The sequence below is a fragment of the Heptranchias perlo genome, unplaced genomic scaffold (genome assembly GCF_035084215.1).
Source record: "Heptranchias perlo isolate sHepPer1 unplaced genomic scaffold, sHepPer1.hap1 HAP1_SCAFFOLD_73, whole genome shotgun sequence".
In the NCBI taxonomy this organism is placed as follows: domain Eukaryota; kingdom Metazoa; phylum Chordata; class Chondrichthyes; order Hexanchiformes; family Hexanchidae; genus Heptranchias; species Heptranchias perlo.
Window position 1 is genome coordinate 1,666,950 of NW_027139761.1, and position 14,542 is coordinate 1,681,491.

At 43.2% G+C, this 14,542-nt stretch overlaps 2 non-coding genes across 2 annotated transcripts; one reads left to right on the plus strand and one right to left on the minus strand.

Annotated features, from left to right (window-relative positions):
* The first annotated feature begins 236 nt into the window (after positions 1-236).
* Positions 237-310, plus strand: trnat-agu (transfer RNA threonine (anticodon AGU)). The gene has a single exon. It is a non-coding gene; the product is annotated as a tRNA-Thr (tRNA).
* Positions 311-3,257: 2,947 nt separating this feature from the next.
* Positions 3,258-3,339, minus strand: trnas-cga (transfer RNA serine (anticodon CGA)). The gene has a single exon. It is a non-coding gene; the product is annotated as a tRNA-Ser (tRNA).
* Between the last annotated feature and the right edge of the window lie 11,203 nt (positions 3,340-14,542).

The window sequence follows — 14,542 nt, forward strand, 5'->3', positions numbered from 1 at the left end:
TCCATCACTAATTTTTATTTAAAGTAACAAACAAACACAAGCACACATATTCATTCGTGTATCAAAGCACTGATGGACACAGAAAGATAAACACAGCTTGAAATGCAGGCAGTATCGGGATTCACAGGTAAACTGGCAAGCGAAATCGACAAAGAGAAAACAGTCTGAACCCACAACAGAATGTGGCGTGCAGCTGAAAGATATTAATGAGGAGGTGGGAAACAATCCCGTAAATTGGCACCGTGGCTTAGTTGGTTAAAGCACTTGTCTAGTAAACAGGCGATCCTGGGTTCAACTCCCAGCGGTGCCTTTTTTTGTAATTCATGGTGTTTCGTGAATTTGAGAAGCATGCAGTGCTGTATTTTGTTCAGGAGCAAACACGGAACTGATCAGCAAGTCTCTTCAGAAATGCCGTTTCATCATACGGACAGCCCTCTCAGAGAATGTGTCCGTGACACGTTCTTGTTTCTGCGCTCGTTCAGGTCGTGGTACAATTATTGATTCGATGGTTCATACCCCGGAGAAACCCGAATTTAGCCCTAGATTTAGGATCTTGAGCTGCGGTTCAAACTTTTGCAAAGAGGGAAAAGGAGTCCCCAAATCACTCCACCTGAATCTCAAGCGCTTTCGGAAGAAGTTCAGTTCAAACAATCAGGACTTTAAAGGCACCTCAATGACCTGCACCTTCATTGAACGAGCTTTGCTTACAATTGCATTCGACTCTGAAACCGCTCTGGGCTTTCATCTCACTGAAGCAGAGTGTGGCCACTTTGTATCTGTGAGCATGTCGGTGACGAGGTTAGCTTTGATATTGGTGGCTTTCAATTTTTAAGATCTCTCCAAGCTCTGGGAAAAGAAACCGAGAATCGAATTGTCCCTGGAAGTGATGAATTGAAGGGATTGGTGCTCCAAGCGGATCTGGAAATTGCGCAGTGCGGTCGCTCAGGAGTTCGAAATCCACCAGCCAGCCACTCGGTGATCATATTAACTGAGCTTTACTCTGGCCCAGTGTTACCGCGCTGAAATCGAGTATTTCTCCGGCACGTTTCTCTTAACTTCATAGTTGCTGGTTTAAGAGTGAAGAGCGGCTCGTTGGATTTTCACTCCTGCAAGCTTCAACTATTGATTTTGCAAAAGTGAACTGACATTGACAGCTGTTAAATAGGCTGTTGCCGCCTTAAGATTTAGCTCAGTGAATTACGCATTTAGCAGAGGGCTTTTCCGTCTGTTTCAGTGGTGCAAAAGTTTGATGTTCGAGTCCTTTTTTTTATTTTTCCTCAGGATTCATCGCCTCACAATTCCAGGGTTTCAATGTGTGTTTTGTCTGCAAGAAAATGTACCGTGATCATTACCAGCTGAGCAGGGCTGATAGTCCGCCATTTACCCTGCGGTCGGAAATCAGCCACATGAATCATATAAAGGAATGGAACATTGGCTTCACGGAAATCACAATTCATCTTGAGAGACAAGCCCCCGAAAGGCCCGAAGGGAGGCCGCACTAGCTGCAGGAGAGAAGGTTCGTTGTGACATCGAGATTTCTGTGATGAGCGAGACCAGACTCTTTCTATGTTCAGAGAAGAAATGTCACACCCTTTATTTTGGAAAAGCAAAACGGTGGGGATTTTTGTCATAGCCCGATGCCTCTCCTGTTGTATCAGATGTTCCTCGTTGCGTTACTTTCATCTTGATTGTAGAACCAGTTCGGGCGTTCCTGTGATAAACGGCGACAATTGCCTGTTAATTTGAAATTTAACAACGGCTGCACTGAGCTTATAATCGCACTCTCAAGATTCAGTCTATAAAATGAAGAAATTTCATCGCATGCAAAGCACAACAATCTTATTAAAGTTTTGACTGTCTCTCGGTAATCAAGTCAGCATCTCCTTCAGTCTGAAATAGAAAGTTATCGTTTGATTAATGGTGACTAAAACAGTCATTCAACTACGAACAGGGTTTAAGTCGCTTCATGTGGTTAATTTAATAAGTTCATAACTCTTGTTGAAGTTAATTCCCTGATTGGGAATGGAACCACGCGGCGGTGGGAGCACTGAATTTTAACCATCAGTCCACCGGGGAGCTCCCAGGATTGCGCACGAGATAAAGTGGAACTGATGAAATTTATTTTACTTTCACACTTCCGTGATTCATTCAGCTCTGTGTTTATTCTCAGGCCTCTTATCTCTCCCTTCTTTTCAGCTTCTGATTGCGGATATTCCTGTCGTTAAATATGAATAATATAGAATATCTCACAGCCCCGGTATATTTGCTCCTTTACTGGACAGTTCTGTACAAAATCAAACTGTACGCAGGTACCGACAGTGTCTCTCCCTCACCCCCGACAGGAGCAGCAGGAAATGCCACTTTAAACTGCCAGTTGCTTCAAATGATGCACGATGGACCTGCGTTGCCTTGCAGTTTTTCCATTGATTCGGTGCGTGAATTTTGGAAATGGAAACATGTCCATCAGCAGCTTGTGGTAGTATTTTACCTCACTTTCCATTTCATGCACATGCCTACTTGCACTTGGTGCTGTCATTGCCTGAACATCACCTTCTGTCCAGATAGTAGTTCGAACAGAAAATGCCATTTTGTGCGAGCAGCTTATCTGGCACAAAAATGACCTGAATTACAAAGGGGCAAGTGGGAAAGGCCGCGTTGCTCTGCTTGTTCGCAGCAAAGAATTTTCATGCTTTTCCTTGTGGTCCAGTGTTTAGGATTCGGCGCTTTCATCACCACGGCAACGGTTCGATTGGTGTCTGTCTCAACATCCGCATATTATCCACTCTACCATAAGTGTACTGGACTCAAATTGCTGATTTTTTCACTGTGAAGGCGAAGAGACATAAATGTGTGGACATTAGTAACGAATTCATCCGCTGGGTTGCACCTTTGTTTCTCCCCCCGTCTCAGTCTTTCCATCTTTACCCTTCACTGCTGGTGTTCCAGGTTCAATCATCCGTTGCCGTTCAAGGAAGCCTGCCATGTCAATGAGGGGAAAACACAGAGAGTCAGAGACAGTGACAAGGTGAGATCAAAGTATCGGAAGAAATCGTATAAATGTCAAGTTCTGCGAACGGGCAGAATTTAAGATGGAGCTTGGGAGAGATTCCTTCACGTGTCTTGCAATTTTGCAAGAGACCATTGGGGTCCCAATTAAAAGCATGTGCCGTGCTGAAGCATCTCTCTGAGAGAGGGAATGCGGTTCGTCAACTCCAGTTCATATTTATTTGTGCAGTTAACATAACTTTAAGAAGTCGCGCTGCGAGCAGGATTCGAACCTGCGCAGGAAAACCCCATTACATTTCGAGTCCAACGCCTTAACCACTCGGCCATCGCAGCCACAAAGGTCTGTGGTGCACGGCTGAAAATCAGAATGCGTGGGTTTATCACAAGCGATCTATGATCCGAATTTCTCTCCGACAGGTTTCCAACTTGATTGTTGGAGCTTGTCAACGCGCGGCCGTTGCTGTTTTTGTGAAGGAATTCTCCTCTGTCACGTGGTGAGGTCGGGCTTCGATTCCCGCTCAATTCAGGATTATTTTCATTCTCCATTCAAAAGATTGCGTGAATTGGGATCTATTCGCACTCAGCTTCAATCTGCTCACCACTCTGAAATATTTTCCTTTCTCCACGTGTGCTGCGTCGAAGCTGGGGAGGAAAATCACATTGCGAGTTCCAACGCCTTTATCTTTGGGTCATCGCAGCTGCAAACGACGAAGCCTACACGGCTTCAGATCAGAATGAGGAAAGTTATCACAGGAGATCTATGAGACTGTATGTTCTTGAGACAGGTTTCCAGCTGGACAGATGCAGCCGACTCCCGTGCGGGCATTGCTGTTTCTGGGGTAAAATTCTCGCCTGCCATGCGGGATATCCGCGTTCCATTACCGGCCAATGGTGGACCATTTTCATTCTCCATTCATGATGTCAAGTTAATTGGGATACATTCACATTCAGTTTCAATCTGAACACCATCGTGAAACATTTTCCTTTCTCCATATGTGTTGTCGTCGACAGAACCTTTGCATTCTGTCCTCCTCCATGCACTGGAATTAAGTCAATCCTGCCGACTACACCGCTGACAAGACATGAGAAGCCAATTTGTGATATTGCACTAAAAATGGGAACACTGCAGGGCTCGTCCGGGTTCTCTCACTTGTCAATTAGCAAAACCCCAAAGTGAGAATCAGAGCCCAAGATCAACGAGCCACTGATAACAGAGGGGTGCAAACAATGCAGAATTCGGTGACACCCACATCCGACCGGTCCATCCAATCACGTTTTCTAATCCGATGTACAGCAATGTCTAGTTGTTGGAACATAGGAACGTCGGAACAGGAGTAGGCCATTCAGCCCATCGTGCCTGCTCCGCCATTTGATCAGATCATGGCTGATCTGTGATCTAGCTCCATATACATGCCTTTGTCCCATATCTCTTAATGCCTTTGGTTGCCAAAAAGCTATCTATCTCACATTTAAATTTAGTAATTGAGCTAGTATCAATTGCCGTTTGCGGAAGAGAGTTCCAAACGTCTACCACCCTTTGTGTGCAGAAATGTTTTCTAATCTCACTCCGGAAAGGTCTGGCTCTAATTTCTAGACTGTGCCCCCTACTCCTAGAATCGTCAACCAGCAGAAAAAGTTTCTCATTATCCACGTTATCTGTTCCTCGTAATATCTTATAAACTTCGTTCAGATCACCCCTTCACCTTCTAAACTCTAGAGAATACAATTCCAATTTGTGTAATCTCTCCTCGTAACTTAACGCTTGAAGTCCGGGTATCATTCTTTAGCAACTCAAGATAAGCTGTTTTATGTTCATTCAATGCAGTCGAGACAGTTTTCTAGATCAATATGTCGAAGAACCAACAAGGGAACAGGCTATTTTAGATCTAGTATTGTGTAATGAGACAGGATTAATTAGTAATCTTACTGTAAATTATCCCATGGGGAAGAATTATCATAATATGATCGAATTTCATATTGAGTTTGAGAGTAATGTCGTTAAGTCCGAAACTAGGGTCTTAAATTTAAGTAAAACCAATAATTTAGTGTGAGGGGTGAGTTGGCTAAGGTAGTTTTGGAAATTAGATTAAAAATATGATGGTGGATAAGCAATGGCGAACAGTTAAAGAAATAATTCATAATTCTTCAACAAAATAACATTCGCTTAAGGATTAAAAACTCAACCTGAAAAGTGGTCCAACTTTGGTTAACTGGAGAAATTAATGATAGAATTAGGTTAAAAGAGGCTTACAATGTTACCAAAAAGTGTAGTAAGCCTGAGGATTATGAGGGTTTTTAGAAATCAGCAAAAGATGACCGAGGAATTGCAAAAATGCGAGAAAATAGAATGAGGGTAAACCAGCAAGAAATATAAAAATGGATCATAAGGGATCCTACAAGTTCGTAAAAAGGAAGAGATTAGCGAAATTAAACATGGGTCCCTTGGAGTCAGAGACAGGAGAATTAAAAATGGAGAATAAGGAAACGGCAGAGACGTTGAACAAGTATTTTGTATGTGTCTTCACAGTAGAAGACACAAAAATCATACCAGAATTATTGGGGAACCAAGGTTCTAATGAGAGTGAGGAACCTAAAGCAATTAAGATTCGTCAAGAAAAAGTACTGCAGAAATGAATGGGACAAAAAGCTGACAAATTCATTGGACCTGATAGCCGAAATCATAGGTTTTCATAAGAAGTGGCTGCAGAGAAAATGGATGCATTGGTTTTATCTTCCAGAGTTCCCATGATTCTCGAAAGGTCCCCATGGATTGGAAGGTACCAAATGTAACCCCGCTATTCAAGAAAGGAGGGAAAGGGAAAACTTGGAACTACAGCCCATTTAGCCTGACAATAGTAGCAGGGAAATTGCGAGAATCTATTACTAGGGACGTGTTAACAGGGCACTTAGAAAATCATAATCTGGTTAGGCACATGCAACACGGTTTTATCAAAGGGAAATCGTGTTTGACAACTCGATTCAAGGTTTCGAGGGTGTCGATAGCAGGGTAGATAAGGGAGAACCAGTGGATGTAGAATATTTGGATTTTCAAAAGGCATTCGACAAGATGCCACATAAAAGGATGTTAAACTGGATGAGGGCTCAGGGGATTGTGGGTAATATATTAGGATGGATTAGGGATTTGTTGACGTACAGAAAACAGAAAGTCGGAATAAACAGGTAATTTTAGGGTTGGCAGGTTGTAACTGGTGGGGTGTCGTGAAGATCAGTGCTTGGGCCTCAGCTATTTACAACCTATATTCATGACTTTGATGAGGGGACCGAGTATAATGTATCCAAGTTTGCTGACGATACAAAACTAGGTGGGAACGTAAGCCGTGAGGAGGACGCAAAGAGGATGCAAAGTGATACGGACAGGTTAAGTGAGTGTGCTAGAAGTTGGCAAATTAAGTATAAAGTGGGGAAATGTGAGGTTATTCACTTTGGTCGGAAGAATAGAAAAGCACAATATCTTTTAAAAGATGAGAGACTACGAAATGTTGGTATTCAGAGGGATTTGTGTGTCCTTGTACACGGATCACAGAAAGTTAACATGCAGGTGCAGCAAGCAATTCGGAAAGCAAATGGTATGTTGGCCTTTATTGCGAGGTGGTTGGATTCCAAAGATAAGGAAGTTTTGCTGCAATTATATAGGGTTTGGTAAGACCACATCTGGTGCACTGTGTACAGTTTTGATCTGTGGAACAATACACTTGCCTTAGAGTGGGTGCAACAAAGGTTCACTAGATTGATTCCTGGGATGAGAGGGTTGTCCTGTGAGGGGAGATTGAGTAGAATGGGCCTATATTCTCTGCAGTTTACAATAATGAGGTGATCTCATTGAAACATGTAAAATTCTTAGAGGGCTTGACAGGGTAGATGCTGGGACGCTGTTTCCCCTGGCTGGAGAGTCTAGAACTAATGGTTATAATCTCAAGATAAGGGGCCGGCCATTTAGTACAGAGATTTCTTCACTGAGAGGGTTGTGAGCCATTGGAATTCTCTGCCCGAGAGGGCTGTGGACGCTGAGCCATTAAATAGATTCAAAACTGAGTTAGGTAGATTTTTGGACACTAAAGAACTCAAGGGATATGGGGATAGGTCGGAAAAGTGGAGTTGAGGTCTAAGATTAGCGATGACGTTATCAAATGGCGAAGCAGGCTCGAGGGACTGCATGGCCAACTCTTGCTCCTTTCGCTGATGTTGGTCCGCTGGAAAAGCATAACTTGCCAGCTGTTTAAAATGTTTTAGCCTGAACAGGTACTCGAACGCTGGACCCTCGGATCACTACCTATTTTAAAAGTTTGATGTTTTACCTACTGAGCTATCCAGGCTCGCTGTTGGATCGGTTTTCATCACACATATACATGGTGGGTCTCTGAATTATCCATGTCGATGCCAAATTCGTGGGAGCATCCCTTTTGAACAATTTTTCAGCAACGTGTTGAGGAGAATCCTTGTTTCTGTTGAACATGATGTAAGAAACATAGACGGCGAGCTGGTGATTTTACAATTCTTCTTGTTTGTACAAAATGTCTTGTCATTCGTTAGCAGCAATTAAAAAAACACTTTACCCAATGGCTCAAAAGCTGAACTTGTTCCACACGGGAGCTGGAAAAGGCCTCCCGACCTTTCAGCCGATCAACAATTGAAAGCTGAATAATTTCACCTGTTACACCGTGACACCAGGCAGCTTATTTTCCTCCCGAATTTTCCCTGCACGACACTTCAAACCGATCAATACATGCTTCACAGAAAGAAGAATTGTGTTTTTGGTTCTTTGGATTGAAAGATCTCGTGCCGGCCGTTTTACCATTTCAGTTGTCGCCAATTGCCCCCTCTCCTCTGAAAACAAATAAACTCTCACCTGCTATTGCAAGACGGGAGGCCAGAGGAGCCTCAGTGCCCACATGGGGACATGAAGACGTTGATGCGTTCTGGAACCGGTTGTACCTTGAACTCCAGTCAATATGTTCAGAAAGTTCAACGACATTCGATGGCGCTGGAGCTCACAACATTGGCATTTCTCGAGCGTATAATTATTTTAGAAATAACGCGCGCTGACCGATTGCTCCATGGTCTGTGTCACCAGCGCTCCCATCAAACAGCTTCATCCTCGGTGTTTCAATTGTCGCTTCGTGATCTTTCCCACACAGAAGCCTCCAACCAAGAGGCGCTTCGTTAAACATCCGCAGTGATATTTAAAAGCCGTGGAATCTGAAACAAAACCCCAGACGATAAGAAATTTTAATTATATTGTTAATATTATTAACTTAAGGACAATTATTTTCATGCTACTTTGAGGATTTGGGGAAATTGGGAGCTGAAACTAAGAAACTCTCTCTGAGCTGTCGTTGATTGAAGAAATGGGCGTTATTTCATTTGAAAACCGAGACTCTGAACTTTCTGATGGAGAAGTGTGACAGAAGATTATGGTTAGTGGCAGTTGCCGGGGAGATCCAGAGGAGAGGGAGAAAAGTCAAAGTCACAGCTGTGACAGCTCATGTGCTCTGCTTATCTGTAATATTTAGAAAGTAATGTACAACACAGGACAAACCAGTTTGGTGTCGGTTATTACTAAAAGTCCCGGGTTCAAAGGTGGATTCGTAAAAAGGGTACGGATTTAACCGCCAGACCGAAATCATTCCACATGAATCTGAAGCGTCTTGGGGAAAACGGCATTGCGAACTGTTATGTTCGTGTCATGACTTGAAAGACCCTCCAATTCCCGACAGTATCTTTGAACGAGTTGTGCAGCCAAACCGCGATAGAAGCCGCTTTGCATTCGTCAAACGTGTAGGTGACGATATTGGGGTTGATAAGGGTCGATTTCAATTATTTGAAATCTCACCACGTGACCCGAAGATTGACCGCAGAATCAAGTTTTTCCTGTAAATCCTGAATTGAAGGGAAAGGCGCAACAAGCTGGTCGGAAAATGAAGAGCAGAAAATGTGAATGAAACTTGCACGAGTGAAAATCCCAGTATGTTGGAAGACTCAGTACCCAGTGGTGGAGAGGATTGGTATTTCAAGCTGTCTCACAGCTCACACACACACAATTGGCTCATTTAATCACCTTCAACAACTCGAATACATCAACACTTAATCTTCTGTACACAAGGAAATACAAACCTTTTCTATGCAACTCGTCCGCATAATTTAAACATTTTAGCTCCGGTATAATTCTGGAGAATCTGCGCTGCACCCCCTCCAAGGCCAATATATCCTCCCTGAGGTGTGGTGCTTGGAACTGAATGCAGTACTCGAAATGTGGTCTCAGCAGAGTTTATAAAACTGTAACATAGCGTACACCCCTTTGAATTCCATCTCCCTTAAGATAAAGGCCAAAGTTCCATTCGCCTCTTTAATAATTTTTTGTAACTGTCCATGACTTTTCACGATTTCTGCACTTGGACCCGTAAACATCTTTCCTCCCCCACAGTTCCTGGCTTCTCACCAGTTAGAAAATATTCTCATCTATCTTGCTTAGGTCCAAAGTGGATGACCTCACACTTCCCCATATTGAAAGATTGAACAGTGTTCGGCTCTGTTCCATCGAAAATAGAAGGCTGAGGGTGACCTGAAATAGCACTTTAAGATTATGCAAGGGTTTGATCGGTCAGACGTAGATAAGGTGTTTGCAATTTTGTGGGGAGGATTCCAAAATTGGGGCCATAAATATAAGATAGTCACAAATTAATCCAATATGGCATTCAAGAGAACCATATTTACAAAGAGGCTCGCTATAATGTGCAACTCGCTACCACAAGGAGTAGTTAAGGCGAAAAGCATGGATGTATTTACGGGGAAGAGAGATAAACACATGGAGGAGAAAGGAATATTAGGGTTTGCTCATTGGGTTAGATGAAGAGGGGTTGGAGGAGGCTGGTCTGCAGCGTAAACATCCGGAATAGACAAGTGAGGCCGAATTGTCTGTTTAAGAACATAGAACATAAGAAATAGGAGCAGGAGTAGGCCAATCGGCCCTTTGAGCCTGCTCCGCCTTTCAATAAGATCATGGCTGATCTGATCCTCACCTCAAATCTAAATTCATGTCCAATTTCCTGCCCGCTCCCCGAAACCACTAATTCCCTTTATTTCTCGGAAACTGTCTATTTCTGTTTTAAATGGATTCAATGATGTAGCTTCCACAGCTTTCTGGGGCAGCAAATTCCACAGACCTACTGCCCTCTGAGTGAAGAAGTTTCTCCTCATCTCAGTTTTGAAAGAGCAGCCCCTTATTCTAAGATTATGCCCCCTAGTTCTAGTTTCACCCATCCTTGGGAACATCCTTACCGCATCCACCCGATCAAGCCCCTTCACAATCTTATATGTTTCAATAAGATCGCCTCTCATTCTTCTGAACTCCAATGAGTAGAGTCCCAATCTACTCAACCTCTCCTCATATGTCCTCCCCCTCATCCCCGGGATTAACCGAGTGAACCTTCTTTGTACTGCCTCGAGAGCAAGTATGTCTTTTCTTAAGTATGGACACCAAAACTGTATGCAGTATTCCAGGTGCGGTCTCACCAATACCTTATATAACTGTAGCAATTCCTCCCTGTTTTTATATTCTATCCCCCTAGCAATAAAAGCCAACATTCCGTTGGCCTTCTTGATCACCTGCTGCACCTGCATACTAACTTTTTGATTTTCTTGCACTAGGACCCCCAGATCCCTTTGTACTGCAGTACTTTCCAGTTTCTCGCCATTGAGATAATATTTTGCTCTCTGATTCTTCCTGCCAAAGTGCATAACCTCACATTTTCCAATATTGTATTGCATCTGCCAAATCTCCGCCCACTCACCCAGCCTGTCCATATCCCATTGTAGTTTTATATGTCCTCCTCACTCTCTACTTTCCCTCCAATCTTTGGATCATCTGAAAACGTTGATATGTTATACTCGGTCCCCTCCTCTGTGATGTACATTCAAAGAAAATTCCATGTAAGCTCCATCTGCCACAGTTTTACCAACTCACTTCATCTATCAATTTTGCTTTGCAACTTTATGCTCCCATCTACATTACTCATGGTGCCACCTAACTTGGTGTCATCGACAAACTTGGATATATGGCTCTCTATTTCTTCATTTGCCTCATTTATACATATGGTAAAAAGCTGATTCCCCGGTACAGATCCGTGGGGGACACCACTAATCACATCCTGTCAATTTGAGCACAAACCCATTATCCCTGCTCTCTGTCTCCTACCTCACAATCAACTCTCACCCCATGTCAATAGGCTGCTTTAATTTCCATGTGCTCTCATTTCTGTTTACAGTCTCTTATGTTGTACGTTATCGAATGCATCTGGAATTCAATGTACATATAACACCCATAGACACTGCATTATCTACCACGTTATTACATCTTCAAAAAGTTCAACTAGTTTCGTTAGACTTGACTTACCCTTTACAAATCCATGCTGGCTCTCTCTGATCAATCCATGTGTATCCAAGTGCTCAGTCATTCTTTCCCTCATAACAGATACTGGTAACTTCACCACAACAGACGTCAGACTAATAGGTCTATAACTTCCGAATTTATCTCTCCTCCCCTTCCTAAATAATGGAGTCACATTGCCAATTTTTCAATCCATGTAACAATTCCTGAAACAAGAGAGTTTTGAACGATCATGACTGAAGCATGTACAATTTCCGACTCCTCTTAATCCCCTGGGATGGTCACCATCAGGTCCTGGAGATTTGCCTATCTTTAATCTAATTATTTTCACCAATATCATTATTTTAGTTTGACTGAGTCCCTTTGATTTATTTCTGGGCTCGATGAGGGAAAGGTTTCATTCTCGGTTCGAGGGTCATGCCCCGGAGAAGCCGTAATTTAGCCCTCGTCTTTTGATCTGGAGCTGCGGCACAAACTTTTGCAAAGAGGGAAAAAAAGTCCCCAAATCAGTCCACCTGGATCTCAAGCGCTTTCGGAAGAAGTTCAGTTCAGACAATCAAGGCCTTAAAGGCATCTCAGTGACCGAAACTTCCATTGAACGAGCTTTCTTTGCAATTGCCTTCCACCTTGAAATCGCTCTGGGCTTTCATCTCACTGAAGCAGAGTTTGGACGCTTTGTGTCTGTGAGCATGTCGGTGACGAGTTTAGCTTTGATATGGGTCGCTTTCAATTTTGAAGATCTCGCCAAGTTCAGGGAAAAGAAACCGAGAATCGAATTGTCCCTGTAAGTGATGAATTGAAGGGATTGGTGCTCCAAGCAGATCTGGAAAATGCACAGTGCAGTCGCTCAGGAGTTCCAAATCCACCCTCTCGCCACTCGGCGATCATATTACCTAAACTTTACTCTGGCACAGTGTCACCGTGCTGAAATCGAGTATTTCTCCGGCACGTTTCTCTTAACTTCACAGTTGCTGGTTTAAGAGTGAAGACTCGATGGTTGGATTTTCACTCCTGCAAGCTTCAACTATTCATTTTAGAAAAGGGAACTGACAGTAGACAGCTGTTATATTGGTCGATGCAACCTCAAGGTTTAGCTCAGTGAATTATTGGTTTAGAAGGTGACCTCTTCACTTGTCTCGATAGTGCTATTGGTTAGATTGTTTCGAGCCCTTATTTTATTTTTCCTAATGATTCATCTCCTCAAAGTTCCAGGGTTTCAATGTGCATTTTGTCTGCAAGAAAATGTACCGTGATCATTGCCGACTGAGCAGAGATAAGATTCCACCATTGACCCTGGGGACTAAAAAAAACCTTGTGATTGGATAGCAGGCACATGAAACTCATAAAGGAATGGAACATTGGCTTCAGGGAAATCACAATTCACCTTGACAGACAAGGTCCCGAAAGGCGAAATCGCTGTGACATGGAGATTTCTGTAGTGAGCGTGACCGGAGTGTATCTATGTTCAGAGAATAAATGTCACACTCTTTATGTTGCAAAAGCAAAACGGTGGGGACTTTTGTCACAGCCCGATGCCTTTCGTGTTGGATCAGATGTCCCTCGTTGCGTTACTTTCATCTTGATCGCGTAACCAGTTAGGGCGTTCCTGTGATAAACGGAGACAATTGCCTGTTATTGATGAATTTAACAACGGCTGCACAAGATTCCTGGCGTCATAAACACTGAACTTTTAATCCCACTCTTAAGATACAGTCTGTAAAATGATGAAATTTCATCACATGCAAAGCACAAAAATCAAAGATTCCAACCACTCGCTGCGTAAAGAAGCTTTTACTCATGTCGCCTTTGGTTCTTTTGCCAATCGCCTTAAATCTATGCCCTTTGGTTCATGTCCCTTCCGCCAATGGGAACAGTTTCACTCTATCTATTCTGTCTAGGCCCTTCATGATTTTGAATATATCTCTGAAATCTCCTCTCAGCCTTCTCAGTTCCAAGGAGAACAATCCCAGCTTCTCCGGATGATCCATGTAATTTAAATCCCTCATCCCTGGAATCATTCCAGTAAATCTCCTCTGCAGCCTCTCAAGGCCTGCACATCCTTCCAAAAGTGCACAGCCCAGAACTGGAAACAATACTTCATAGTGTTTTATAAAGGTTCATCATGACTTCCTTGTTTTTGTACTCTATGCCCTCTTTATAAAGCCCGGGACCACGTCTGCTTTTTAAACCACTTTCTCAACCTGCCCTGCCACTTTCAACGATTTGTGCACATATACCCCCAGGTCCCTCTGTTCCTCTAACCCTTTTAGATTTGGGCCCTGTATTTTATATTGCCTCTCCTCGTTTTTCCCACCGAAATGCATCACCTCGCATTTTTCCGTGTTAAACTTCATCTGCCACGTGTCCGTCCATGCCACCAGCGTGTCCATATCCACTTCAAGTCTATCCACCTCACTGATCTCTACACTTCCAAGTTTTGTGTCATCTCCAAATTTTCATATTGTACCCTTTACTCCAAAATCCAAGTCATTAATATCTATCAAGAAAGGTAGTGGTCCCAGCACCGACCCCTATGGAACACCATTGCCCACCTCCCTCCAGTCCGAAAAACAACCATTCACCACAACTCTGTTTCCTGTCATTTAGCCAGTGCTGCATCCATGTTGCTATTGCCCCCTTTATTCCATGGACTGCAATCTTGATAGCAAGCCTACCACGTGGCAATTTATCAAACTATTTTTGAAAGTCCATATACACCACGTCAACTGCATTGACCTCATCTACCCTCTCTGTTACCTCATCAAACAACTCTATCAAGTTGGTTAAACACGATTTGCCTTTAACAATGCTGGCATTCCCTAATCAATCCACATTCGTCCAAGTGGCTGTTAATCCTGTCCCAGATTATCGTTTCCAAAACTTTCTCCATCACCGAGGTTAAACTGACTGACCTATAGTTGCTGGGTTTATCTTCACACCCTTTTTTTTGAACAAGGTTGTAACATTTACAATTCTCCAGTCCTCTGGCACCATCCCCATATCTAAGGATGCCTGGAAGATTGTGGCCAGTAGCTCTGCAATTTCCCCCCTTACCGCAGCATCCTCAGGTGCATCCCATCCGGACCAGGTGACTTATCTATTTAAAGTACAGCCAGCCTGTCTAGTACATCT